The sequence below is a fragment of the Corapipo altera genome, unplaced genomic scaffold (genome assembly GCF_003945725.1).
Source record: "Corapipo altera isolate COAL_440 unplaced genomic scaffold, ASM394572v1 2b, whole genome shotgun sequence".
Taxonomy (NCBI): Eukaryota; Metazoa; Chordata; class Aves; order Passeriformes; family Pipridae; genus Corapipo; species Corapipo altera.
The window spans coordinates 12353679-12381249 of record NW_020884874.1 but is presented as its reverse complement, the minus strand read 5'-3'; the positions used below and the strand labels follow the sequence as shown (position 1 = coordinate 12381249).

At 40.5% G+C, this 27571-nt stretch overlaps 1 long non-coding RNA gene across 2 annotated transcripts in view; it reads left to right on the top strand.

Annotated features, from left to right (window-relative positions):
• LOC113942779 overlaps nucleotides 1–27571 on the top strand; it is a 60080-nt gene that overhangs the window by 13592 nt on the left and 18917 nt on the right. The window contains exon 3 of one of the 2 annotated variants that reach the window (XR_003526049.1): nucleotides 13294–13360. The exons of the other annotated variant lie outside the window; for it this stretch is intronic. This is a non-coding gene — a long non-coding RNA (uncharacterized LOC113942779). Of the gene's footprint in view, nucleotides 1–13293; nucleotides 13361–27571 lie in introns of those variants that run through there. 2 annotated transcript variants of the gene reach the window in all.

Sequence of the window (27571 nt, the reverse complement as noted above, 5' to 3'; positions counted from 1 at the left end):
AGGGTTTTCACCTTCGTATGGGTGACATTTTTCCTTCTGGAAGGTGGTGTCTTCTCCTCAGAAAAAAAAAACCAAAACATTTGTGACATCCAGCCAACTTAGGGTAAACCTTACAGGGATTTCCCAATTCAATTTTGTTTTCTGCAGTTATGAGCACACTTCCACCATCGTAATGAAGAGGTGTCTCGATGTAAAAACATGCTACAGTGAAGGAGCTAATAATCAGAATGCCAAGAGGTAGTGCCTTGGAGCAGTCATTGCCCAGTGTTTCTGCAATACAAACTGAACACTTTAAGATCCCAGTTCCATTTAATGCTTCTCGTACCGTATATCAAAATAAATACAGAAGCATCCACTGGAGTTGGAGTGCTACTGGCAGTGCTGCACCCTGTACTTTGGCAAGCCTTTCGGTATGTGTGTTCCTTGAGTTCCTTTCAGCTATTCTTTTAGTTCTATTCATCTTCCTCTCTCAGCCTTGTTAGCAACTAACAGCTTTGAGGACTCAATGTCCCTTTTTTCAGCTGGTAGCAGCAGCAACAGCGGTAAGAGGCATGGTTTGAGGTCTTCTGCCTTAAAAGCATCTTTCATCCCATCCCTGCATCTGGTGACATTTTATAAGTAGATAGGACAATCCAGACAAAACTGTAGTTTTATGATGCTCAGTTTCCATGACATACACACACACATAAACCCTGGAAAGGCTTTTTTTAGGTGATAGTATCAACAAGTGCAGGAAGATATCTGAATCTTGAAGAAAACACATCCAAGTGATTTCCCACTGAAAACAAGGGAAAATTAATTTGTTCTTGCACTGAGAAAGTGGAATTTAAACCAGATGATAACAAAGGATGCACACTCCTGTTTTTGAAGGGAAAAAATCAAAAAGTATGAGAAGTTGAAGTTGAAGCTCATCCTTCTGGTTGAACATCTAATTTGTTCTGTTGAGTTCCAGCTCTTGTTTCCTACTATCTCTTTCTTTCTGTTTCAGTGAGAGGTGAGCAAATGTTTGTGACTTCTCTTGTCTGAATTTTCTTTGGATATGAGGGAATTACATCAACTAACTCTAGGGATTGCAAGGGAGGAGATACTTAGTAGGGTATGACAATTAGAAGACTATTTATGCACACAAGTCCACTGAATAAAGATTTCAAAGGCCAGGTCTTAAAATTTTATGTTAAACTTCTGTCCATTTATCTTATCTAGCCCTCAGTGATTCAAAAGCTTTCTCTTTCAAGAAAAAAAAAAATCTGTTATTGTTATTTTTTGCAGTAAAACAAACAAAACAAAAAAGGAAGAAGTTGTAGTTCAGGGTCCTTAAAGTGACTCCTGCCATCAAAGGGATTGAGAACAAAAATTAAAGAGGAGAAGCATCTCTGGGAAAGGCTGCTCTGCTGCTGACAGAATGAGGAGCCAACTTCTGCCTCTGTGGCCTTCCCCTTCCATTTGCCCCACCTGGCACAGCACTGGGCGGCACGCCGAGTGGGGAACGTGCCTCTTCTCGTATGGGTCTGGTGGTGACAGCAGCTCCTGGCCCCTGGCCAGGGTGGCTGTGGCCTGGGAGGAGGCCTTCAGAGATCTGAGAGTCATCTGCTGGCCCAACAGCTGCTCCTGGCAGGCAGGCAGGGAACTGGGAGAGAGTAGTCTGCTGGGCACTGGGGCAGAGCCTCACGGTGGGGAGAGGAGATCGTGGGGCTGCAAGAGAGCTCAGTGGGGCCTAAGGCACAATGAGACTAAGAAAAAAGAAATGGCAAAGAGCTTTGTGCCTATTAGCATTAAGAAGAACTAAAGATAACTCTTTAGCACAAGAGGTAAGCGCATCTTGCCATGTCAGAGTTTTGCTTTCTTCTTTTCTTTGCCTAATGAAAAGTACTCACAAAATCAATATTGTTAATAAACTTTGGAAAAATATCCCCTCACACCTTTCCAAATCTTGAGGCAATGAGGTCATTGCCAATGTGGTCATCTATTTGTCATCCATGAGAAAAAGTAGCAAATATTTTAAACCAAAGCAAGGGGTCACCCCAGCAACAGAAGAGCAACAAGAATTCCCCTGATCTTTGGTGGGCTAACATGTTGGGTATGTCAGCTAAAGTTCGGCCTGAAATTGCCTTGGGAAAAATAGTCACACTGATCTAACAGCACCTACAGCTGCCTTCATCAGATTAGCAACAATACAGAAATAAGGAATCATTACTGGAGTGATTTTTTCAGGGAAAAGAATTATTGTAGTTTTTGAAGAATGCAGAAATTATGGTATTTCTGCAGGTGAGATTAAACAATTTAGATAAACCATGGGGCTCAAAATTTTCGCCTTTAAGTGGAACTTTTGGTCTGAGCCAGTTTGTTCTGAAATCAATGGAAAATGGAACATTTAAGTTATTCAAAACTATCAAAATTCTGATGCTCCAGCAGTACACTTGTCTCAAGAAGGCAGTATTGCCTTGTGAAGTTAGAGTATGACAAGATAGCAGGTGACAGCCAATTTTATTTTTGCTTTGTGACACACCTGTGCCACCAGACTCCAGCTTGTCCTTGAAGAAGTCACTTAAACTTCCAGAGTCTTCGCTTCCCTTCCCCACACTTCCTTTTCCAATCAACTTCAACTGCCAGTGACCAGGTATGAGGCCTCTGTCTCAGTCTTAGCTTCTCAATCCTCCAGTGTTATGGGGACATAAATGAAAGCAGTGCCACATGAAAACACAGAACAGTTCAGTATTCTGCAACTTGTTATGCTTAATTAATTACACAGAAGGAAAGTGGCAGTTTTGGGAATTGTAGTGAGTTTACTGCACAAAACCATGGTTTGTCTGCTGAAACCTTTCCTAGCTGTTCTTCATTGGGTGCAGAGTGTGGTTATCTTGGAATTTCTTTTGTTAGTAATGCAGTTAGTGTTGAACACAAAAGAAAAGGACGCCTGGCTTTCTTCTGAAGGATTGATTATGCAACGTCCTGAACCTGGCTACACTGGCATGTTTAATTTTATGAACGCAAATGGTAGATGCTTACTTGTGTATATATCTACTTTTCAACTGTAACTACTGTGTCAAGAAAGGTCTTGACAAAAGTTTCTACCATTCAGGATAATTTTTACTTTTTACTCTTTTTTCTACCATTTTTAGTGTTACTTGACCTGATTTCTGTGTGACTAGAGTAGCTTGAGAACCAACAAAAGTGTTGGTAGGATCAGGGCCACAGACCAGTAGCATTGTGGCCTTATCCTGTGAATAGCTGCCAGCTTTTCCATATTAAACCCACAAGGTATTTAAGAATTCAAGTCAGACAGTAATACTATGAGATAAACATTCTGTTTAATCAGAATCTTACATATTTTCTTGGCTGCGACCATCATGGGAAAACATCTGAAGTAAAATTTGCAAAAGAAGGCTAAAGAATCGCTTTCTAATTTGATTATACAGTCAGGGTTTATGAAGAAATACGAAGTAGAAAGCACACTGGTGTTGCCAGATCAATCTTATAATGCCAACACCTTTGAAGGCAACAGTTACTAACTCTGCTCCAGAGCAGAGAAATAGTTTATACTGTAGGGATCCCTGCTCAGAAGAGAGGAAAAACATAAGAGATGATTTTTCTGACCACCTATGTATAGATGGGAGCCTATGTGAAGGGGAGGTGTTTGTGGCTGTGCTCACAATATGCCAGTGGGTATCAATTAACCTTGTATTCTGGTGGCTATTGAAGACGAACCATTAATCTTCTCGAAGAGATGTCTCACAGTATTCTGTTTCTAGTGTTTTAATATATTTGAAGAGATGCACAACTGTCACTGGTGACAAAGCATCTCCTGATCGTTGACCTCCCGTGAAAACTCTAAGTGTTTCTGTTACAATTCAACAAATAGAACTGAACAATAAAAAGGAATCTAGAATGTGTTTAAAAGTATTTTTGCTTGTTGAATCACTTCACATGTTTTGCTACATTCAAAGTGTTTGGTATTCAGGTCTTGCCTGAAGCTAGTGACAAAAACACCTTTCATCTCTATAAAAGCTGAAGGCCTGCTTTAAGTGCTGTAGAAGCAAGTTCAGCACCTCTTGATGTGAATTTGGTTATATGTAGGTGGATCTGTTTACACTTAATACATACAATGCCTTAATACACTCCAAGGCCAAGAGAATTCAAAAGCAACACTCGCTGAAAGCCCTCCTTCCTCCAGCTTGTTCCTCTGAACTTTGTACCTCATTGGAAAGCATGACAGCAAGTTTTCTATCCTAGCAATATTTTAATAAGGACCAATGTATCAAGATGAACTGGAAGATATCCAGCACTCCCTGTTCTCGATGTCTTCATTACAGCACAAATTTGATGCCTGTTTGATTTTACATGCTGTATTTTACCTGATATGTATGTTGAGGTAGTTGGCATATTCATTCACTGTTCTCCCATATGTGTTGCCTAACAACTGTGCTGAGAATAGCAAAACATTTCAGGGACTTCTCCCGCCCTTGTTTTACCCCGGAAAAAATTTGCTGTTGAAATGCACATCTTATGAGTAAAAACAAGTAAAAGGAAGGATATTTCATTGATTCGCAGATTTCTGTCTGTTAGTTATGCTAGAGCCACTTCATCAACTTCAGTGGAGTTGGCCTAGATTTCTCCAAAGGTGAGTATTTCCACATTTGGCTAAGGAGACACAAGAATATGTTTTCTGTCTCTCTCTTATAACAGCTTCCAGACTGAGGTCTGCATGGAGGAGCGAGCTGAAGTATCCACAGCAAAGGCAGGCTGCATGCTGTGCTTTCAAGGCTACAGCTGCACGGGAGCTGCCAGGACTCCGTGTAACAGGGTGCACTGATCTCTGGAGGATCAGATTTGCTAAGTGCTCAGTGGCAATGAAGTTCTCTTGGTGACCGGGCTGGTATTGCCTTCCCTGCACAGTCTGTTAAAGTGCACAGACTATTATTCGTCTACTCAATTAATTGCTAAGGAGACAGAGAAAATATGTGCCTGGAGAAGAAAATGAAGCCATTTTTATTTGCTACCTAATCAAAATCCAATGGCTTTTGAAGACAATGTGCAATGATCGTTAATTAGGAGGGATACTTAAATCTGGAGCTCAAAGAACTTTGTACAAGCCATGGAAAAAAGGCCTGGAGGACAGAATTTGTTCTTCAAGGTTGATGAGTCCTTTGTGGACTAAGCATAAGGAGGTGTATGTGGACCTGGCCTACAATACATCTCCAATTCCCACAGGTAAATGTATCTGCAATCTGCAGAGATTCAGTACATTGCAGAATATGGGTCCCAAAGAGTAACAGGTTAATTTGACACCAGCTTCAGTGAATAGCAGAGGGTCTTTAAGTGAGGGTGGATTGAGACCACTACTGCCTGCTCCTTGCTTTCTCAAGCTCTGAAATCAAAGAATCCATCAAAATATTGTGTAACCACCCAAGCAAAATGCTCTCCCCACTCTCCCCGAGGCAGGGTGTGTGTGCTCCTGTACAAGCAAGTTGAGGAAACACTTAAATGACGGGTAGGCTCACCTGTGGCCACTGCTGTGCACGTACCTGGGGCCATGCCCAGGGAAAGGCTCTGAAGCTGTGCTTATGATAAGGACAGTGGGACAGTCCTGGTGAAATGCAAAGGCATGTGGAAAGGGCAGGGGACATGCTGTAGGGGCTGATACACTGGTCTAGGGGGAAGCAAAACACGCGTTCACTGTACAAAACCTGCCAGATGGTTCAAAGCAGCACAATCAGGGCCTGCCCTCATGGATATTCCCAAGCTGAGGCTGTGCAAGGCAAAGGCACCTGGATGAAAAGGAGCAGGAACGAGAGGAAAGGTGGCATAGCTGTGGTTGGGAGAAAGATGGACTGGAAAAAGGAAGGCTACATGGAAATGCATGAGTCCCATGCCCTGTGGAGCAGGATGTGCCTAGCCACATAAATTTTTTGTGGTTTTTTGTTAGTCTTTATCCCCGAAGGGAGATGGCCAATGATTTCTATTGAAACAGGTCCTATTCCTCTATGTTATATTAGTTGTTTGTCCTGTTAGCGTCTGGGGCAGGGTAGCTGTGTGTCTGTGTGGTGACTCAACTGTAACCACTGTCATGAACGAGGTGGGGTATATTTAGAAGGTGCTTAAAATGACTATATAGGACAGTAAAATAAAACAAAATTAATTTCCAAACTAAGAAAAATCTGTTTGCTGGTCTCATAACAGTCAGTGCCCCTAGCCTGCAACAGACCTTTTCTTTGTTTCCACTAAAAAATTAAAAAAAAAAAGCTGATTACAAAACATACTGCCAGTTGTGTGCAGAGGAGCGGATCTAGGATGCATATATTTCTCTTGCAATGGATATATACAAAGTATAATACTTGAAGGTATTATAAAAGTGAAAGGATATTCTGCAAATACATAGAAATAATGCCTGTTTTTTAAGAAGAGTATCCATACTTTGTGAGTAAAAATCTGTCTTCAGATTCAGGTCAGAATTGGACTGTGATTTTGAGAAGAATTTTTGCCAGCAATATGCTGATTTATTAAAATAATTATGAGGTAACCCAGTCAGCTATAGGGAAACCTGAGAATAGTAGAAGACAGTAAAACTAGAGCAACTTAGAAAGTAACATATGATTTTCCAAGAGTCAAGGAGCTGGGGTACTTCTCTCCTGGGAAATAAACACTTTAATATGTGTAGATCTGATCCCAGCAACTATCTTACTGATTAGCCTGAAAGATAGTGCTCTGGAAGGGCATGCAGAGAACTCCATGTGATAATTTCCTGGAATTTCTGGATTGAAACAGATAAGAGCTGCATGTTGTCATCTGTGAATTGATGTGACCTTTTGCCTGCAAGCTGATCAGACTGTGATCAACAAAGAACCATGCTCAGAAGTATTAAATAAAGGACTCAATGAGTTAAATTTGGGAAAAAGAAGAAAAAAAAATTTGACTTCATTTCTACATAGATTAAAGTAATATTCACAGATTCCCTCAAAGAAGAACTGCTTCCTGGTCAAATTTACTGTCTTATTCCTACACGTTAAATCATATTAAAATGTGCATGCTGGTCAGAAACTTTCAATAAAGTAATATCTGTGGTTCCAAGAAGTACAAGAAAAAAATTAGACATCTACAAATACATCATATTTTGCATTTTCTCCTTACAAATGAGGAAAATGAGGAAATATAGATGTCATAGGTAGCATTTTAAAATGTTATGGTTTTGAAGAATACACCTTGAAACAATACTAACCATAGTTATCGTTATTCTTCACAGAGAAAACTGGAAGAGAGATTCAAGAATAAGTACTTCCTCTTAATTTATAAAGTTTATTTATTTTCATTATCTTTTATAGAAGTAGTTATACAGGGAAGTTTGTGAACAAGGGTGGAAATGTTAAGACAAAAAGTGGAATTTTGTCATGAATTTTAATAACGTCAGATGCAGACCTTACTATGTCTTCATTCCAGTACCATCTTACTTGTCCATGACAGTCACAAATCCTAACACCAACCTGCATTTGAGCAATGATGTAGTTTGGTGTGAATTTGGATAAAACATTTGTGGGAGAAAAACTTTTTAGACCTTCAGGCCTGCATGGAGACATTTTAGTGTCCTAGTGCAGATGTATTGGGCAAGCACATGGCCAAAAGATGAAGGCTGAAAGTTCATGCAAAGCACAGTGAGTTCCATTGCTACAGAATAAGATCACTTCCTCTCAAATGGCTCTCCAGATTTGTCACTGAATATACACGTGGACAGCCTTCCCACCAAAGACCATCTACTCAAAATTGTGAACGAATTTAATTTATCACAGCAAATATATTTCTCTGGGAATATAGAATCATAATGTTATAGAATAAATTTGCATTGGCCAAAGGTTCAGCAGTCAAGTTCCCTGCTCGAGACAGGGCTTTCCAAAGTTAGAACAGGTTGCTCAGTGCTTTATAAAGCCAAATATTCAAGAATAGCTATTGACCGGCTTTTCTGGACAAATGTGTCAGTGGTTTTCACAAAGGATATTTTCCTCATGTCCAGTCACCAGTTCTATTGCTGCAACTTGTGACTGTTGCCTCTTGTCCTTTCAATTCTATCTCTCCCTCTCTCATCTGCATAAAGCCCTGTAGATACAGGGGGAGAAGACTGCTGTTAGATTCACCTGTTTGCTTTGTGTTCTACAGGCCAGAGAAACACATATCCCTCATTTTTTCCTGTTGTATTGGATGCTCCATACACCTAACCATCCTGCTAGTCCTTTGCTGGACTAGTTGCAGACTGACCATATCCAGTGCCCAGGGCACTGCTCTCCCAGGCTACCCTGCTCCTGGCTGGGGTGGTGGAACACCTCTGTCTACAAAGTCCTACCCTGTCACCCTAGGAGAGCCCTCACTGCTCCTGGTCCCCGAGGAAGTCCCTGAAAATTCCAGATATATACTCACAAGAGTAGATGGAAAGGGGAATAATTCCTTCCTTCAGCCCACTGCTTGAATTCCTACTATCCACCATGGTCACTGCTGTCCAGTGGCTAATCCTCTGAGCTACTTCTTCTCCAGCCTTCTTTTAAGAGACAGCTCTAACTACCCTTACAAAGCCTCTCTGGTAAAATGGTTGTCATAGTGGTTCCCATTTTCCATTATTTCTATACATGGCAATTGCAAGGTGTATTTAGTCATACAACTTACTTTATATGTCCTGATTTTAATTACCAAGGTGCAAAGGAGAATGTGTAAACCACTCGATAATAACACATGTGTTAAAGACCTGCTGGAGCATTTATTAGGAAAGCGTTTCTTTCTCCTTTAACATGTCAATGTATACAGGGAGGATGGTTTTCCTGTTCCTTTTAAAAAGAAAAAATATTAGGCTTTGATTCTCTGGTTTCTTTTCATCTTCATCTAGCTTAAAAAGCTTTGGGAAAGGAATACAAAACAACAGAATAGCAAAGAAATCACAAAAGGAAGATATCAATAAGAAGCACCACTGACTATTCTCTAAGCAGTTTCCAAGCAACTTTTAATGGAAGGTCAGGCACAAGCAAGATAAAGGGAGAAAAAACCAAGACATTATTTCATACAATAAAGTGACTGTGAATGCTGCCAGTTACAGAGGAAATAGATTGGCCAGCCCGAGCACTTATTTATGTTTTCTTGTGAATACAAATGAAAATCCTCTACAAAGGGCACTATCAAATTTGAGCGGGAGTGTTAATTCCAACAATAGGTTTGCGTTATTACTCTGAGAGCCTTTCATCACTAAATATGTAATGTTGACTTTGCGATAATAATCATGTTGGACTCCCTCAGCTCCTTCTGTCTGAAGATCTATAGTACGTTTCGTCTTTAATTAATCATGTCTTACATTTGCAGCTCCAAGTAGATTTGGTATGAGTTATGTGGATGGAGCAACTGAGGCACAGAGACATGGAGTGACTTTAATTGCTGGAGCTATCCAAAGACATGCTAACACAGAGTTTGCAGTGGCCAGAGGTGTGCCTCCAGTCAAGAAGAGACTGGAGACACTGTGCAGACAACCCTAGCTACCAAGCACTATGAGCTCCCCACCACAGCTCCCAGAGGAAAGAGATAGAAGTTGTATCTGAAGTGCATATATCTGTATGTGTAAGTCATGTATGATGTCTACTTCTTTCTTCATCCAGCATCTGTCAGCCTTAGGCAGTGGGTAGCTGAAACAGTCCTTTTGAACCTGAGTGTCATACCAGGCAGTCTGAACGCATCACTTTGGTCCTAAAGTCATAGAGCACAAAGCATCCCTCTGTATTCTGTGGCTTGCATTATGGTCAAGAAGCAAAAACCCTTGTGTCCATGCCAAGAAAAGCCTTAGAAAGGATTCCAGGAGTTGATTTGGAGGTCTGAAAATTGAAGAAGCCCAATTATTAGTTACTTTGTGAAACTTGGCCCACTGAGTAGCAATAGCAAGTGCAAACCAAAACTTTTCTATTTTAGATTTAGTCTTGGAGTAAAATGTTTAGCTGACAAGATCATAGAATCATAGAATCATGAGACCTCTGAGATCATCAAGTCCAACCCTTGATCCAACACCATCATGGTTACTAGACCGTGGCACTAAGTGCCACATCCAGTCTCATCTTAAAAACCTAAGGGATGTTGAATCCACCACCTCCCTGGGCAGCCCATTCCAATGTCTGATCACTCTCTCTGTAAAAAATTTCTTCCTAATATAACCTTAACCTCCCCTGGCAGACCTTAAGACCATACCCTCTTGTCCTACTGCTGATTGCCTGGGAGAAAAGGCTGACTCCTACCTGGCTATAACCTCCTTTCAGGAAGTTGTAGAGAGTGATGAGGTCTCCCCTGAGCCTCCTCTTCTTCATTCTCAACAACCCCAGCTCCCTCAGCCTGTCCTCGTAGGACTTGTGCTTGAGTCCCTTCACCAGCCTCACTGCTCTTCTCTGGACCTGCTCCAGTACCTCAATATCCTTCCTGAACTGAGGGGCCCAAAGCTGATTAGGACTCACAGGACAGCTGATGAAGGTGATAAATGTTGGTTTGATAAAGCTTCACTTCTCATGGCTGGCTGTTCTGATGTTTGTGCCAAGATGATACTACAGTCTGTCTCTTCACGTGGCACTGATACTTAGTTCTCCCTCCCTATCTAACCTGTCTTCAAGTTAAAAAAAAAAAAAAAAAGAAAGGGATGTGAAAAAACTGCCTGAATTTTGATTTTTAACTGGGAAAATATTTTTGTCAGGAGCTACTTATGATGAGGTTCTGGGTCAGTATGCTACATGCTCAGGGGCCTGAACAGGAGCATCAAGAATTATTTAGGAACTGGGAGGTCTTCAGCCTTGATCCTATGTAGCAGTCTTGGATACTCCTAGGACATTCCAGATTCTTGTACCACCTCTATCTAGACACGGTTAGCTAAGAGATTTAATATTGCCAGACTGAAAAGGCTTTTTTGCTATCTGAGAATAAAGTTCACACACACACAACAGAGAGACCGCAATGAATTGCTGCAGCTGAACACGAGACTCTCAGAAGCACCTCTCTGCACATGCTCTTATGTGTGCTTTCTGCAGCTGGGGGGTGATGCTGAGGCCAGTCTCCTTGTTCTGGGCCCTTACTTGCAAGGCACACCTGGTTCATAATCTAGTCCACTGGGATCCTGAAGTGGAGAGAAGTCACATTATGCCCTAGAAATACATGAGAGTGGGTAGATAGTCCTATATTTTAAGTCTGAGATTTGAGTACAAGTTTACAACTCAGATGCCCATATTACACTTCATTTGGACAAACTGATTACAGATATTAAAGTCAACAGACCAGCTTCTTAACACGATTTCAGCTACTGAAGTCTACTTATCTTCTACTTTCCGTTGTCAGTCATGTACATAATAAGACTTTCCAGAGGGCACAAGAAAGAATCTCAGAATTCATTCCATAGTATGAACAGGTTGGTTATAACACCTTTTATTTGTCCTAAAAATAGACTGAGTGAAGGTTTGAAGAACAGTTTTTGATAAACAAATCTGTTTCTGTGTTCTTAAAACGTGCTATTAATGACAGTGCTTTTTCAGATCAAGGGTAGCCAATGAACCAGGGTGCTCATGTCTGACAATATACACTTGTGGAAGATGCTGATATAGTTCAGCAGATTGCTGTCTTCAAAATGCACTCAGATGTATCTGAAAAATGCTGTGAAAATCTCAGTATTTTTATAACACTTCTCCTATTAGACATGACTTTTTATTTTTTATTTAAATCACAGCCTTTTCCAAATTGTATGCAAACTGCATGCATCCCAAGTTTCCGCGTGCAAAGGACACTAGTGAGAGCTAATTACATCCTAACTCAGTGTGCTGAATCCAACCTCAAGCAGAGGACAGATTTTTCACAAGATGTGCTCAGCAGTGGACTAATTATCAGGGGTGCAATAACAGACTGGTGCAGCTGGTCTACAGGAAATTTTAAAATAAGACCTTAGCCAGTGTGATTTGTTCTACATATAGGCTGATACAGGGACCAACAGTTGAGCTTCCCTCTGCTCTTTTCCTCAGCTGCACTAGATCAGCTTTGTGTTCCAGACCCACTTGGGTGAGGTGACCTCCTGGGCTGAAGTCAGTGATGCAGCTGCCCCATCTAGGTCAGAAGATGGATGTGAGATGAAATTTCTACCTCAGAGTATGTTGATACCGCTTTTATCTGGGCTGCTTTGCTGTCCTCTGCAGAAGTGTCATACCCAGCTCTGAGCATGTGGGTATGTTGTGGGTAAGTGGTGGAGAAGTGGTTTGGCTGGGCAGCACATATCTGTCAGAGGTTTGTAGTGAGTGTCTCTTCTAAAACAAAAAGTTAAAAGAATTCCAGTATTTTACCTGCTAAGCCTTTGTTTTCTTTCTTTGCTTGCTTTTAATTTAGCATTGTGAAAACTTAGTCATGATGGGAAAAGAGCATCTTGAAGCCTATGCAGCTGCAATTTTCTTAATTTAAATTAGTTTATGTAAGTTATTTATCGTGATTCAGTCTTGCACTACATGAGACAGCATTCCTCATGTCTGCTCACAACACTTCTTCCTGCCTTTATTATCTAATTTCTTCTTTACCTGCTTTTAGGTTTGGGGGGATTACTTTCAGAGTTATTTGAGATTTTTCCAAGTCCTGACCTGCACAGCAGCTAGCAGCTGGGTTTCTTAGTGGGACCACAGTATATGTGTGTTCCACAGAACTACTTGCTTCCTTGTTTCTGAGGCGAATTTAAAGCTCTCTTCTCAGACTCCATGAAAAATCTTTTGAGTATTTTAGAAACCATCTCAGCTGGAACAGGGTTTCTTTTGAGCCAACGAAGCTAATGGGGCCTAATAAAACTCCTTGTAGCTAAGGAAAAAGCATGACTGGATGAAATCTCTGAGTGGAATTAACTACCCGAAGGAACGAGTTTAAGCCCAGTCTAAGTTGTTTTTGGAGCAGCTGAAAACATTTTAAAAACAGGCTTCTAGCAAAAACCAAAGAGAAGAAATTACATCAATAATAACAGGAAATTTGGGACTTTCAACTGATTCTCTGCAATAAGCTTTTAAGAAAACATTAGTAATGGGACAAGAGGTAAAGTAATATTATGACTATAAAGACAAAGGACCACAGGTAGGAGTAAGAAATCCATCTTTCTAACTGCTGCTTTCAGGGCAGTGTTGTCTTTAATAATAACATACAGATCTACCTTTTAATTCCTTACCTGTCTCCACCTGCCTGAGATCAAATCTTCTCTTTTCTCTCCTATATCATTTAAAGGATGTTTAGTAAATGTTTCAGGATTTATCTGGCTAAAAAATGACTCTTCAATTTTACTTCCTACAGCTTTCTCTAACACTGTACCAACATATTGTCCTGCAGTCAATCCTTTTTCTCAGTCTTACTCTTCCCCCAGCTTTTGGTAGAGGAGTGAATGCAAGACGTCGTACCCCAAGTCTCCTGGGTAGTCTCCCTACTCTACTCACCATGACTCTGGTACCATGTTCTTCCTCCCTCTCTTATGCTGTTTGTGCTTTGGTACAAGTGTGTCAGGCAGTTCAGTGAGTCATGCTGTTTCAAGACAAAACAGATGTTTTTGGAAGATTTGGTTTTCAGCTGGGTTGGTTCCCTGAAGAACCTCACTGTGAAGTTTCATGGACTGTAGTGTCAATATGTGGGGAGAAAACATCTGGACTTCAGCTGGGTTAAGGTGCTGCAGAGGGGTACCTTAACTGATGACATTTTCCTGTCTAATTTATCAAAAATGTAACCTTTCTTGTTCACTATACAACTTTCATTACTGCAAAATTACTCTGTTTGGTGTCATGGTTTAGGAATGGTATTCCCCATTGTGGGTGTTCCCACTGAACCATTCCAAACCATGTGCCGCTCACTCATCCCTCTCTCCCTCCCTCTCTCCCCACCCTGCAGCAGACCAGAAAGAAGAACTGGATGCACAAAGGGTAAAGATCATGGATTGAGTTAAGAACAATTTCCTGGAAACAGCAAATAAATAAGACAACAAACTCTAACAGCAACAGTACTAATGACAGAGTGTATAAGAAAAAAAAAGTGGACAATTCACAGCTGATTGCTCAGGAGTCCTTTCCCTGTCCACTGAAGATGATGTGAGGTGGTATAGAATAACCTCTGGATCCTGGTCATGCCCACTCCTGGCTACTGCAAAAATTAACCCTGTCCTGGCCAAGACCAGGACACCTGGTCTTGAAGAAACACTATCCTGTCTCATCAGTGTTGCTGTAATGACCATTTTCTTATTGTGTCAAGTTCCCTGGGCAACACTTCCCTATGCAGCCTTCACCAATTCCCCATGTTTTCTGCTGCATTAAGTGCTTCAAACTTAGGATCCTTTCTGTTTTTTTTTTTTTAATCCTGCTTCAACAGTTCTTAATCACTCTCAAAATATTAACTTTCTTCTCCAGTTGCATCCTATTGCCATCACGTGCTCAGTTTCGACATGCTCTTGACCATGCAGTTATCCATGTTAGGGAAGCTTCCACATAATCATATTATTATCGTCCCTGAGATCCCTTAAGATTCCCTTAGTCTATGATGCCTACAACAGGCAAAAAAGAAAAAGAAAGATAACAAATAGATGGTGAGCTCAATTTGTAGACTGCTGTGTCAGCCAGCTCTGGATTGCTGTACCTCTTCTCATGCTCATAGCTTTTTCAATACTTATTTTATGTTGATGCTACATCTAACAGCAGTATCCTGGTCCAGATTTCTTACTTTAGAGTTGGAAGGAGGTTACTACTCTGTTTTTATTGCCTGCTCCACCTGTACTAGGTGTGCGAGTTGCCAGTATGTTGATCCATACAGTCCAAAGTTCAAACCAGAAGGCAACATGCATCAGTAAAAGTTATCTGAACAGCTCATTCATGTTCCTGGATTCAAATATAGAAGCACTGTATGGAGTAATATCAGCAATGTAATTTTTTTATGAAGTTGTTTATCACAAACTTAAGAGTATAAGTTAGAGTCAAAAGAGTGGAAATAAATGGAAAGAAAAACAAAGAAGAAAAAATGAAAGTAAAGTTACATAAAAATTAGGAGCTTAGTGTTCCACAGGTGAAGTTTACGGAAGAAATTCTTTACTGTGAGGGCAGTGAGGCACTGGAACAGGTTGACCGGAGAAGTTGTGGTGGTTGCCTCATCCCTGGTAGTGTTCAATGCCAGGTTGGATGGGCTCTAAGCAAATTGATTTAGTGGGAGATGTCCCCGCCCATGGCAGGGGGCTTGGAATTAGTTGATCTTTAAGGTCCCTTCCAACCCAAATTATTCTGTGATTCTACGATTTTAAATTTACCAAAAAAACAGATGTTCAATGGGAACTCAAGAGCATATATCCAGGTGACCCATATCTGCCACTGGAGCCAGGTATTTCAGAATGTTTCCATGTTTTTACCATGGCTGACAGCTTAATTTTCCAAATGGTTTTAAATATTTGTTCATTTATGCATGTCTTCCTAAAGAATTGCGTAGGGTTTTGAAAATCTGGGTACAAACTGATAAACTGAGTGCTTAAAATATCGGGCATATCTGCTAAGGTAAAGAATTGTTGTAATTTGAATTTCCTTGGGATTTTCACAAACTAGGAAAAACTTTAGAAATTTGAATTAAACTAAATTAAATAAAACTTCTGCTAGAACTTTGTGGCTTGGCAGACTTCAATGCAGTCTGAAGAAATCCATTTCTCGGCTTCAGTGTTTGTTGTTATGAAGACATTTTGTATATGATGATGTGGTGATATGTTACTGTGGATGTAAAACTAAATATAGTGTGAGAATATGTGTGCTATCTGAAGAGATCATACAAGGGCGTGTAGTGGGGGCTGCATTTGCTGTATGTGCAGTACCCTATTTATAACAGACATATAGGCTGGATTTAGTGTACTAGAAGTGAGCATTTGAACTGAAGACTTGTAAGGACATGGTAGTAGGGTTAAACAAACCAGAGTATCTAATGTGTCAAAAGGAATACTGAATTCATGAAAGGCACTCATATTTAGCTACTTTTGCTATACCAACAAAAAGCATCTCTGGCCTGGTTTCATTTTACACCTAAACTTCATAGTCAATAATAAATATGACCTCGATCTTGCTAATTTATGGTGAGTGGGTTTTTTGGATGCACAAACAAGCCAAGTGAAATCAAGTAATTCCTCAGTGCATACACTGTGTTCATGTGCCAAATTACAGAATTATGAGCAAGTGCTAGTAGGTGCCAGTAGGGGCCATGTGTTAATGAATCAAGGTCTCTGGTCTCTGTGTTCTGGTAATAAAAGATATTTTCCTAGAGACTGCTTCTTCCTTCAGAATACTTGTACACACTTTGCTACATCTTTGATAAATTTTCTTGACCTTGCAACTTCCATTACCCAGGTCAGAGAAGCTGAGCAACTGCATCCTCACCTATGACTGAAGAGTAATTATTTTTTCCCTTGCTTTTGCACAGACTATACTGTTCTGCTGCACTTTTCTTAGACATTAGCACCAGCGCTATATAACATCCCCGAGGCATAAATTTCCTCCACTAAGAATTTAAATTTGACCATAGGCCATTGGTTTTGAGCACCTAACCTATCTGAAGTAGGCATATGACCTGTAGATTGATCTCAGAGACCAACAAAGGATGTGTTGAATTTCATTTCCCTGTAGCAGGAAATTTATTGGTAAATTTGTCAGAAGTTAAAAATTTTTGGCTTACCTTTTTGCAGGGAGCAGAAACACCACAAAATCAGAAAATTAAAGATATATACAATTCTTATCTCTTTGTCTCTATGTGTTTCCAAATCAAATCATTACAAGTGCAATTATGAACACAACTTGAGAAACTTTTTAAATTCTGATCAGCAGATATATAGTTAAAATGTTTTAGAGATCAGCTGTATATGTACCAATACAGAAATTTTTCTCTTGATTGCATATTCCTTCAAAGGCCATAAGGATTTTCTTGGCTTCCAGGAGTAACAAAGATAACACAAGGATGTACCATCTGCCCTTTTCAAAGAAATCTCTTCACAGCATCTTTTCTAAAGTCATAAGCTTCTGATTCAACATCCTCTGGTTCCTAAAGGAAGGTAACAATGTTAAGTTAGTCGATGTCTGCCTACCATCTTTTACTGGCAGTCTGGTGGAAGAGATGCCTGTTGCAATCCTGCCCTTTAGGGTTTAATCCAAACTCCCTCCTAAGCTGCTGAATGCAGTAGCTGTTTCTGGGTCCGAACCAGCATTGCACCAAGGTAAGAATGATGCCCTTGGGAGCACATTGAGACTCTTTTGCATGACACCTCTCTCACCACAGTGAGCCTCATTGTTTAGTCCAAGAGCAATCATGCAAGGAGGACTCAGCATTTAGGAGCCCTGGTCTGAGCTAAAGTCTCTTGCTGTGTCTATTTTAAGCCTGACCCTGACCTAGGGACACTGCTCCCAAAGGCTGGTACTCGCTTAACTCCTAATTTTGTTAGTTTCTCTCTCTCATTTACATCACACACGTGCCATTAACACAGGTGAACAGTCACTTAATATGTGTTTAGAGATCCCTGTTGTCATAGTCTTGTGCCCTTAAAGAAAACCTATGTAAGAATTCAGGAAAACTAAGGAGTTTCCCTGAGTTCCTTCGTGCCTGGTTCATGAGTCCCTTTTATCAACTCCAGGAAGAGAACCCAGATCTGCTACAGCTGCCAGAGGTTGTCAACATACAGTGACTGAGGGAAATCTATATGCTCACCCTCACTACAGTGATGTAGGGTGTTTTTAGCTGAAGGCTCATGACCTTTGAGCAAAGCCGTGCAGTGAAACGCAGACCATGGCCTGGACCTGTGTGATGCATTCAGTTTCTGGCCCCAAGGCTGCACTTCCACAGCCAGCTGAGGAGGATCACCCAAGCAATTGGGAAAGATTTAAGGCCTGGGGGAACTTGTATGGGGCCTGAAAGAACTATTTATCCACGGACTTTCATGTTATCTCCCAGTTTCATACCATGTTCAATGTACTCCCATGTTAATTCCCCTTGGTTTATACTGTTCAGGGCTTGTCTGGACTTGCCCTCACATTTTTCCCACCAAAAGTTGTTTACTCCCTTGTTCTCCCCTGGTTTTCCCGCTCATCTCTCACTGATTGGCTGATGGGTGCTGCAGTGCAGAGTGAGCTCCCATTGGTCCTTTCCCCTGGATACTCCTAAGTTCCACCCACCTTTTCCTTGTTCTCCTATCCTGTTTCACCCTGAGTTGTCAGTCCCGTGCTCCACCCCAGTTATCAGACCTCCCCTTACACAAACCTTATATAAGTCCTTGTTCCCCCTAATAAACTGGCCATTACACCCTGACCTTCTACTGTGTCAGAACCCTTTGTGTAGTGTCATGTCCCTATTCCCTTTTCCCTTGGGCTGTGGCAGCCAGCAGTCCAGGAACACTGAGACATCTGTTTCTGCATAAGTGAGGAGGAATGGTTTATTTATTTTCATTACACTGGTCCTTTATATTGTATTTATATATAAATATATTGTTTCCTTATATAAGTTATTGGCATTGTAGGCAATCTACAGCCTATTACAGCTTTTCTGACAGCAAAAGCCATGAAAGCCTAAAGACAATATTTTCAAGAGAAGCATCTTGACAAATGAAGTCAGGCTGTCAAAAGGGTTTATGAGGCTGGATTATGTGTAAGAAGAACTGAACATACCTTTGGAAACCTGGGCTCAAATGTGCTAAATAAACTGTACCCAGAAGGCTCACAGCACTTCTGAAAGTCCAGCACTCAGACCTCACAGGAAACTTGAGGCAAAGGTTGGAGTGGGACCCAGGACTAGTTTCCAAGTTTCTCTGGCCCAAGATGAACATTCCCGTTTACTCAAGAGAGCAGGCCATGTTCAGCTCCAAGTGTAAAGGAAAACCTGGTCAGTGCAGAGTTACCAAGACTGTAGTTTGGCAGTGATGTTGGATAGAAATACCAACTTTTTGTATGAGATTTAATGAGTGCCAGTAGTCAAGGTGAGGCCTATTGAAACTTTTTAAAAAAGAATTTTTTTTACTCAAGCCAAAACATTTTTGTCAAGAAGATGGAGAACTTTTTGAACAAGAGATGGAAACTTATTTTCCAGTACAGGCATAGGAACATACCTGTCGCTACTACTTGGCCACATATATGGTCTACCAGAAGATAATATCCCCTTAGTAATAATTATAAAAGTTTCTAACAGCAATCCTTTTCTGCAGAAGGTCTTGATTCTGGTCTTAGGGGCAGTGAGACAGCCACATACAAGCCACGGATGGTAGCTGGAAACAATGCCTGAAGGAGACCATAATGAGCCTTCCAGCCCCGGGTTCAGCCTAACCAAACCCAGGCACAACTGTAGTGAGAACTGCTCCAAAGGTGAATAACCTTGAACAGAAGTACTCCTGTAGGCATTTTCAGAGTTTGAAAGGTTTTGTCTAGCTCTGACAGTAGTCTCTGCATTGGAAGGAGTGTGAGGACAACTGTCTCCTGGTGTGATTCAGGTGATTGTCTGCAACTAGCTCTTCAGCTACCAGCCTTCACTGGGCTGGAAGTTGCTCAGCTTCACAAAACTGGGCTTGTACAGGGATTTTTCCACTCTCTGGGGCATAGGCCCTCCTAAAACGTTCTACAGAATTAGTTTTTGGCTTAATGCATGGCTGGGCCTCTTGACATGATTGAGCATTACTGTAGTGAAGGAGGGGAGGCAGGTCTGGGCTGGGGTTTTTGGATTTTTTTATTTTGTTATTAGTAGATGATGTTTTGACCTCTTTGGCCTGTCATGTCCCATACCAGAGAGGAGAGAAGGACCTATGTAATGAATGAAACCCTGAATAGAAAACACTATTGTTTCAATCTTTTAAAAAAAGAATATTACAAGGGCTAATTGCATGATTTAACATTTGAAAACTTTGCATTCCTCCTCTGCTTTGGAGAGTAAAAGGGTCTATTATCATTTCCAGGCCAGATGTTCCAGTTTATTGAGCCTGTTTGATCCCTGCACCTGTCTAAGACCAGCAGTTGCTGGATTAGTGTAAGGAGCTGAATTAAAAAATCTGGACAACTGTTACCGAACAAGTGAATGGTGTGAAAATGAGCAGACTTTTGGTATAAAGGATTTACTGTTTGTGACACAAGGCAGTACACATCATTTATAGTGCAAAATGAGCATGCAGCCTTCATTCTGCATGTCCATGTGCTGGAATATACATTACAAAGTGACAATTACAGGAACTTCCAGCGAGGGAAAGAAAGGAAGGGAGGGGAAGCAGGGGACACATTACACCATCCATCTGTGAGACAGCCGTTCAGTTACAGGGAATTATATATTTTTTCTGGTGGATTATGCTGATTATAAAAAGAAGAATTTGGTTCCTGACTCCACAGCAAACATTGCTGCACATCCTGAAGGAAGCAATGGCTTTTCACTTGCCTCTTTCCTATGCTATGTCTCTTTGCTGCCTACTCCCTTAAACATAACCATCAGATATGTTTTCTCTGCTCCTGTTTTTTTTTTCTGTTTTGACTAAAAAACACTGTGCCACGTGACTTACAAAAGTTGTTTTATGTCTCAGGTTTACTCACTATAGTTCCAACTGTGGCCAGCCCTGGTGGGTCAGAGCCCAAGATCCATCCTGCCTGGCAACTCACCTCTGACAGTCAAGATTAAGTGAATGGTTAGGATTCACAGGCCTTTGCAGCTTAAAATCGCTCAAAACAAATATGCCTCAAACACACACTCTAGAGGGTGAACTGCAAGAGCAAAGCTGTTTCACAAGCTACCATTGATTTCTACCAGGGAAGGTATAAATCTTGGTCGTTTGTATTATCACCAATTTACTGCCTATGTATAGTGGATCTTGAAGAACAGGGGTAGACATAGGTGTGAAAGTGAGAGTTAAGTGAAGATAAATGGTTCTCCTGCTGTGTGAGGTGTGTCTTGGATCATTTGTTGTACTCTACACAGAGGTGATTCCCCTCCCTGCTAGTTCCCACCACCACCCTGCTCCACCTGTTAAGTCTGCCTTTTACATTTGGAAAAAGTCAAGTGTGTATTCAAATACTCAGCACAAAGTTGTTCCTGCCTCTGCAAAGATCACATCTAAAGTTGATCAGATTGCAGACCATGGATATTATTTATAGGTAGAAGCATAGCAAAATAAAGTCACTCATCCAATATCAACCAACTCAATCCACAGTAAGAAGTGAAGCTAAACATCCTATGTGACAGTTCAGAGGCTTGACCACAAGTTCTTAAGCCTTCTAGCCTTTCCAATAGCATTTTCAATGCCTTACTTACCTGTAAGCACTGACCCCATTTTTGTACAAATCATCATGGCTAGGCTTCGTGAGCAAAGATTTGGCAATTTTGTACAAATAAGCTGACCTAAATGACTATGGCTTGAGCAAAGACAGTTTTTTTGTGTCTAAATGCAAAAGTAGGCTTGGTCCACATTCATCAGGAATCCTTTTTATGCCCAGAGAGAAGGCATCTTGTAAGGTTTATTCAGAGACTGTTATGATAGAGGCAAGTCTTGCATCTTCCCAGATCTTTCTTAGATGTTTTTGCAGAGGGATTGATGCAGTGCACAGGCAGGTTGCTGAGTGTAGACCCTGATGTGTGGACAGTGCAAATGTTCTCTGCATTTAGAAGACACTGTGTGGAGAAATCTTAGAAAACAATTAGCTCAAGATTTCAAAAGTTACGTTTGTGTGCCCTCTCTCTCATTAACATATTCTACTGGTGTAGGTTCCTAAACTCTGTAACTTCCAGTGGACTAGTAGTGTGTTAGAACATGGAAAACTGGCTTCTGGTCAATTATGACAACTAGAAAGCAAGAATAGCACATCCCAATGTGTCCTATGTTGATGCAGCTGCAGTTTAGAACTAAATTGTGGTTTAGTTCTACTTCTTTTTGTAATACCTTACATGCAGACAGCTAGTAAAATAACAAAAGCTTTACATCAAACACTCTTTCAGCATTTTCATGTAAAGTCTTTGAGAAATAAGGAAAAAAATACTGATTTTTCATTCAGATTATAGACAGTGTGCCTTTACTAATTACCTGTTAATGTGTTTATAAATTACTCTTTTTAATAGGGATGTAACAATGAGCTTTAGCTGGAAAATGGAGAAAGTACAATTTTTTTGTGTAGTTTCATTTTGTTTTGATTTTTCTTTATAAACAATTGATACTTTTAAAGTCTTTAACTTGTGCAAATACACATACATATATATGTATGCATTCAGCTTTTCTGTGTGTTTAATCCCATGTGTAAAAGACTACTTTCTCTTTTCCTGTCTCCCTATTCTAATGAAAAAGTAATTTACTGGGCAATTGATTTTACGTATTATTAGTCTTTTCCATTTTTAAAATATTATTCTTGTATAAAGATCTTTTTAAAAATATATCAATTGTTTTTGGACATGGTGGCCAAGGTAAAAGAGCCATATATCCAGAAAAGATGTGGCTGCCTAAGTTAAACTTTGCATAATTGTCCTAAAACTGGTTGATGCAAGCAAAAGGCATAGAACCGCTGAAACTTGTTATTGATTTATTTTTAAAAAAGTATTAAAATGCTTTATTAACTAAAATTAATTTCTTAAGTGTCCTGCTAATTTTGGTTCTGTAACGGCTTCGTGTAACAGTACTTCTGGGGTGTTGTTTTATGATAATCAAGCTGGGAGCTCTTGGTGTCACCAGGAGTCTGTGTGCAGCTGTCCCAGTACAAGACGTACAGCAAGAACTCGGCTACTCACTGTCACCTCTGAGCTCTACAAAACGGTTTACCGGCAATTCTCTGTTTCTGAACTCATCCAAAGTATATCACGGGCATAAAAATCCTTTTGTGTTTTGGTGCTAGCTTGCAGACATGCCAGTGAGGTGTCATGTCTCTCGGCTATGAGAGAGTTTAATTTCTCTTACTCCAGAACAATTTTAATGGTTATCACTCCCAGGCTACTCTGAGCCCTAGGAAATAAAGGCACATACATTCCCCTTGTTGGTTTAAACCCTTTTCCTCTGTACTCTCTATGAAGAAGCTGCTGAATACCTACCTGCAAGGTGGGGGTCAATTGCGTGAGGACACCTGCTAATAAAAAAAAATTGGGAATACCAGAATGTCCCATGTTATTTCTATGAGAACACAAGAGACAGCTCCATGTAATGTAAAAGAGACATGGAAATTCATGACTGACTTTTATTGGTCATTAGGTGGCATTTGCAACATCAGTCATTGTTGTCCCAGATAAGCACAAGATGAGGTAAGGGAAAATGGTTTCTAACAGTGATTATGGGCTTCTGCAATGAAAAGTGACTAGAATGTGGACACAGCAGGGCTCCCAAGGGTCCACTTTGAGTTGGGCACTTCCCTGAAAAGGGCTATGTGGGTCTGAAATTCTCACATACTCTGCTGGAGGAGAGGGGTGTGTGAGGCTGTTGTGAAACGTTTAGTGTTTTTGCCAATATGAACTTTTAAACTTATTTTAACTCATAGAGCTTCAGAGCACTGAGTCCTCTGAGGGATGGATAAGTGATATGGTGCCCTTGAAGATACAATGGTATCACTGACAAGGCATCAATAGACAAAATATTAAACTCACCTGGACTGTCTTGTATGTCACCTAGCCCTGTTTTAGGCACTCAACCTTAGAGAAAATCTGCTTTTGTTAGTTTATGGCTAATCCAGGTGAAGGAGGATGGGGAGCTGCAGAAGAACCATTTCCCTTGTATGGGAAGGATTAGAGGTGCCAATTTTGACATTCTAAATGTTCTTAAAATTCTTGTGCTGTCTGTAAATGAGTAAAATAAAAGGAAAAAGAAAACAAAAACAAACCCAAGGGACAGTGTTGTATGTGCTGAGCCTGAGCTATGAAACTGTAAGACAAAGACCCATTTTGTCACTTTGCACTCGCAGTTTATTTTCCCACTAATTCCTCCAGTGCAGTGCTGAGTAAAAAGGAAGTAAACAGGCTAATGCAAAAATCTCCCTGTGTGTAGGATTACTCAGTGGTGAGAAAATTACTTGGATCCCTGAGCTGGGGAGTGGATGGGAAGAGGGAGACCCCCTCCCAAAGGGGAAAGGGGGTGCAGACACATAACTCCCGGTACCAGGTTCTTTGCCAGATGGTGAGATGGTGGAAGAGAAGGGAAAAGAAAATCACAAGCCTACCTCCTCCCAAGTCTATTTTATCTATTTAATCTAACATACATCTTCTCCCTCAGTGACAGTGATTTTATATTCAATCTAGATTGTAACTTTCTCCAAAATTAAAGACTGTTTTGAAAACCTTCTTCCACCTGACCCTCTACTGACTTCAGAAAAGATCTGTAGGTCCTGTGTCTGTCAGTCTCACATAGCTTTCTCCAGCATCTTAGAGAATCTCAAAGCAGAACCAGGTACTCAGGATTAGACAAGCATGTCTCACGGCAAATGCTCATGTCTTAGGTCAGAGTCGAGCTTTAACTATCTATAGAGTTGACGTTTAATTCCTTCCTTTCTGAAACAAGTAAGTGTGAGGCAAGACACAGCTCAAAGCCTTTGCCACCAAATAATCATACCAAATTACAATTATACTGTAAAATAACTCTTCAAATGCTAAGTTTAATAATTAGTCACAATAATTTGTTTGCTCAAAAAAAACAAACAGCAATAGTTTTCGCCATCAGCTTCCAACCCATTTAACACTAATCAGGACCTGGTTACTGTTAGCCTGCCATTGATAATTAGCGTGCTGAAGTTCTAATATATTTCAAGTAAAATAAAATGAAGCAAAGTTGAATTCAACATGCATTCAGGAGTAGCAGCTCCTCCTGTTTTCCTTTAAACTTAATTTAGCAGAGTAGTCCTGCTGTACTAGGCTGTCCATACCAGTTTACTTTCTAAATTGTTTAAATAAATATTCTCAATTCACTTATAATCAGTCTGTTACCAAATTTCAGCAGACTGATTTAACCAGCATCTCTGTGAAGAACCCAAATCCACTACTTGTGATGATGGCTATAAAATCAGTGCATGAAACGCTACTTCACATTGGGTAGTGTGTAATAAACAGTGCTTACTTAATGCAAAATGCATCTGAAACCCGCAATTGTCTGGATGTTTCAGCATAGTCTAATGTTAGGACAACACATTGTTTACTCACATAATGGACAATCAACTCTCAAATCATAGAATCACAGAATCATAGAATCCAGAGTTTGAAGATATTTGACTTTGGTTCAGGCAACTAAAAGCCATCTTTAGATGCATCTTGGGTTGATCTGAAATGAAATCATCAAAGAACCAAAATTAAATGTTCCATTCAAGATGGGTTTTGTTTTTTAACAAACATCCTTCAAGTACAAATATAGTGAACACCAACAATATCAGTATGAATTGAAAAATTAGAAAGTGCTAAAACAATGCATTCTGATGGTTCTGTTCTATTGTGCTTTTTGAAACCTGAGTTTTTCAAAGATTTCGATATTGCAAATCACAAATCAGCCTTTCTGTGAAAATTTTTGTCTGTGTTGCAATAGTTTTGCAAGGTTCTTGTTGGAGCCTTTTCAAAAAGGAAATTTAAAAGTATTTTGACCTCATGCTTACATACTTACAACTGAAGTGCACTGACACCTGCTTTCTTTGCTGAGGGGATATGTTGTAACTAACCTGCTATTTCTGTGATTCCCATGGTACAGTTCATACCTGCTTATTTTTATTAATATGTTTATTTTGCAACATGAGAGGGAAAGCTGAGGCACAAGAACATTCAAGCTTAGGTACACAAAAGCACCCAGAAAGAAGAAAGACTAAGCCATTAAAACCTCACCTTGGTGAGACCAAGGTGTCAGAAGTACTGTCCACATCTGCACTGAGGCTCTGCCGCTGTTCAGCGAGGACTATCAGGTTAATGGAGTCAGCCAGAGAGAAAACAAGCTTGTGCTTTGCAGCCTGGTGAGGTTGGGAAAGAAAGCCTTGTGCTCTGGCCCTTGGCCTTGAAGTGCATATCTATTTTTCATCAAGAGTGTTGTGGGCAGGAATCAGGGTTCATAGCAGATCTCTCTCCTGCTTGCATGATCTTGGTCTGCTGACCCTTTGAGCTCCTAGCTGAGCCCCTCAGGGACAGTGAAGGCTAGATGCATTCTGCAGAACCTGGAGGCTAGACACTGAGGGTTTGAACCTTCTCAAGGACCTCCTACTCCCTAACTCAGGGATGAGACATAGGGCTATGAAACTCTGGGCGGCCCAGAGTTTCTGCATAAGGCAGCAGAAATTCAGAGACAGATTGCATCATTAGTGGAGCTTGTTCTTATTCCCTGGCATCAAACTCCCTGGGTCTCATGGGGCACACAAATCTACTTCCAGACCCCATATATATTGGGACTATATTGTGTGATTGACTTCATGCAACTTTTGTGAGAATGGACAGGAAACCTGTGACACATAAAGGGCCTAAAATTAGGTCTCCTACAGTCAAAAGCTAGCCCTTCCCTTCAGTCCTGCTTTGCCCTTGCCTCTGAGGAGAGGAAAAACAGGAAAAACTTTTGCACTGCAAGGTAATGGGGAATCTACAGGGATGTTGATCAAAATCTCTGTGGTATATAGCAAAGGTTTAGTAGTCACTGGCAGACTTACTAACAGTGGGAAATAACTCCCCTTCTGCTGCTTGTAACGGATCCCAGCCTCTATTACTCTGTGGCTAATAAACTTTCATTAAAAAAAATCTTTATAATTTTGATATTTCAGGATAACTACCAATAATGTTCAGGCATTAAGTGAAACATAAGGTGGACATAGATATTCACTGTGGGATGCTCCCTCTCAGAAACCTAGCAGAATCAGTTTTGTGACCAAAATGTGTATTTTAGAGTAGAGGGAACAACAAACAGCCGCTGTCTTAACAGAGCAGAAGCCATTAACAAAAAAAGCAACATAGAAAGCACCTTTGACTTTTATTTGCTAGTACTTATCCACCACAAGCCAAAGATCAATGTCTCTCCCCTTGTAGCAAATGCTGGCTATGGAGAAAAACTAAGGAGTAATGTTCTTCCTTTGAACAGTACTTCCATTAGCAGCAATACTGCTTTTTCTAAGTGGCTTTACTGTTGAAGGATATGGCCACTGTGAGAGTTTTAGATTTTTTAAAGCAACAACAAGAATAACTCCTTTTAAGTCAAAAATCTTCTTGAACTTAAACATTTTAGACAGAAACTTTTAAAAAAAAGTTTGTGGCATCACCAAATGACTGAACTTTGCCTTTTAAACTTTGAGTTGGGGAGGAAAAACACTTTTGTTCCTTACCCTGGGCTTATATTCACTATACAATGAGTAGCAGTTCTTCCCTTACACTTCAAACTGAAGTAGGGAACCTGTTCACTGACATGTGCTCTATTGGTTATTAGTACATGGATGAGTTATTGTTGCCTCATTTTTTTGAAAACCCAATAAAATAGCTACCATCTATGTTCTTGTCAGCCCTGGATTTTGCTTTCTGCTTTTTCACAGAATAGGTAAATTTGGAAGGGGCCTCAGTGGGTCATCTGATCCAACCTCCCTGCTCAAGCAGGTTCATGCTAGAGCACATGGCACAGGATTCCGTCCAGATGATTCTCAAATATCTCCAG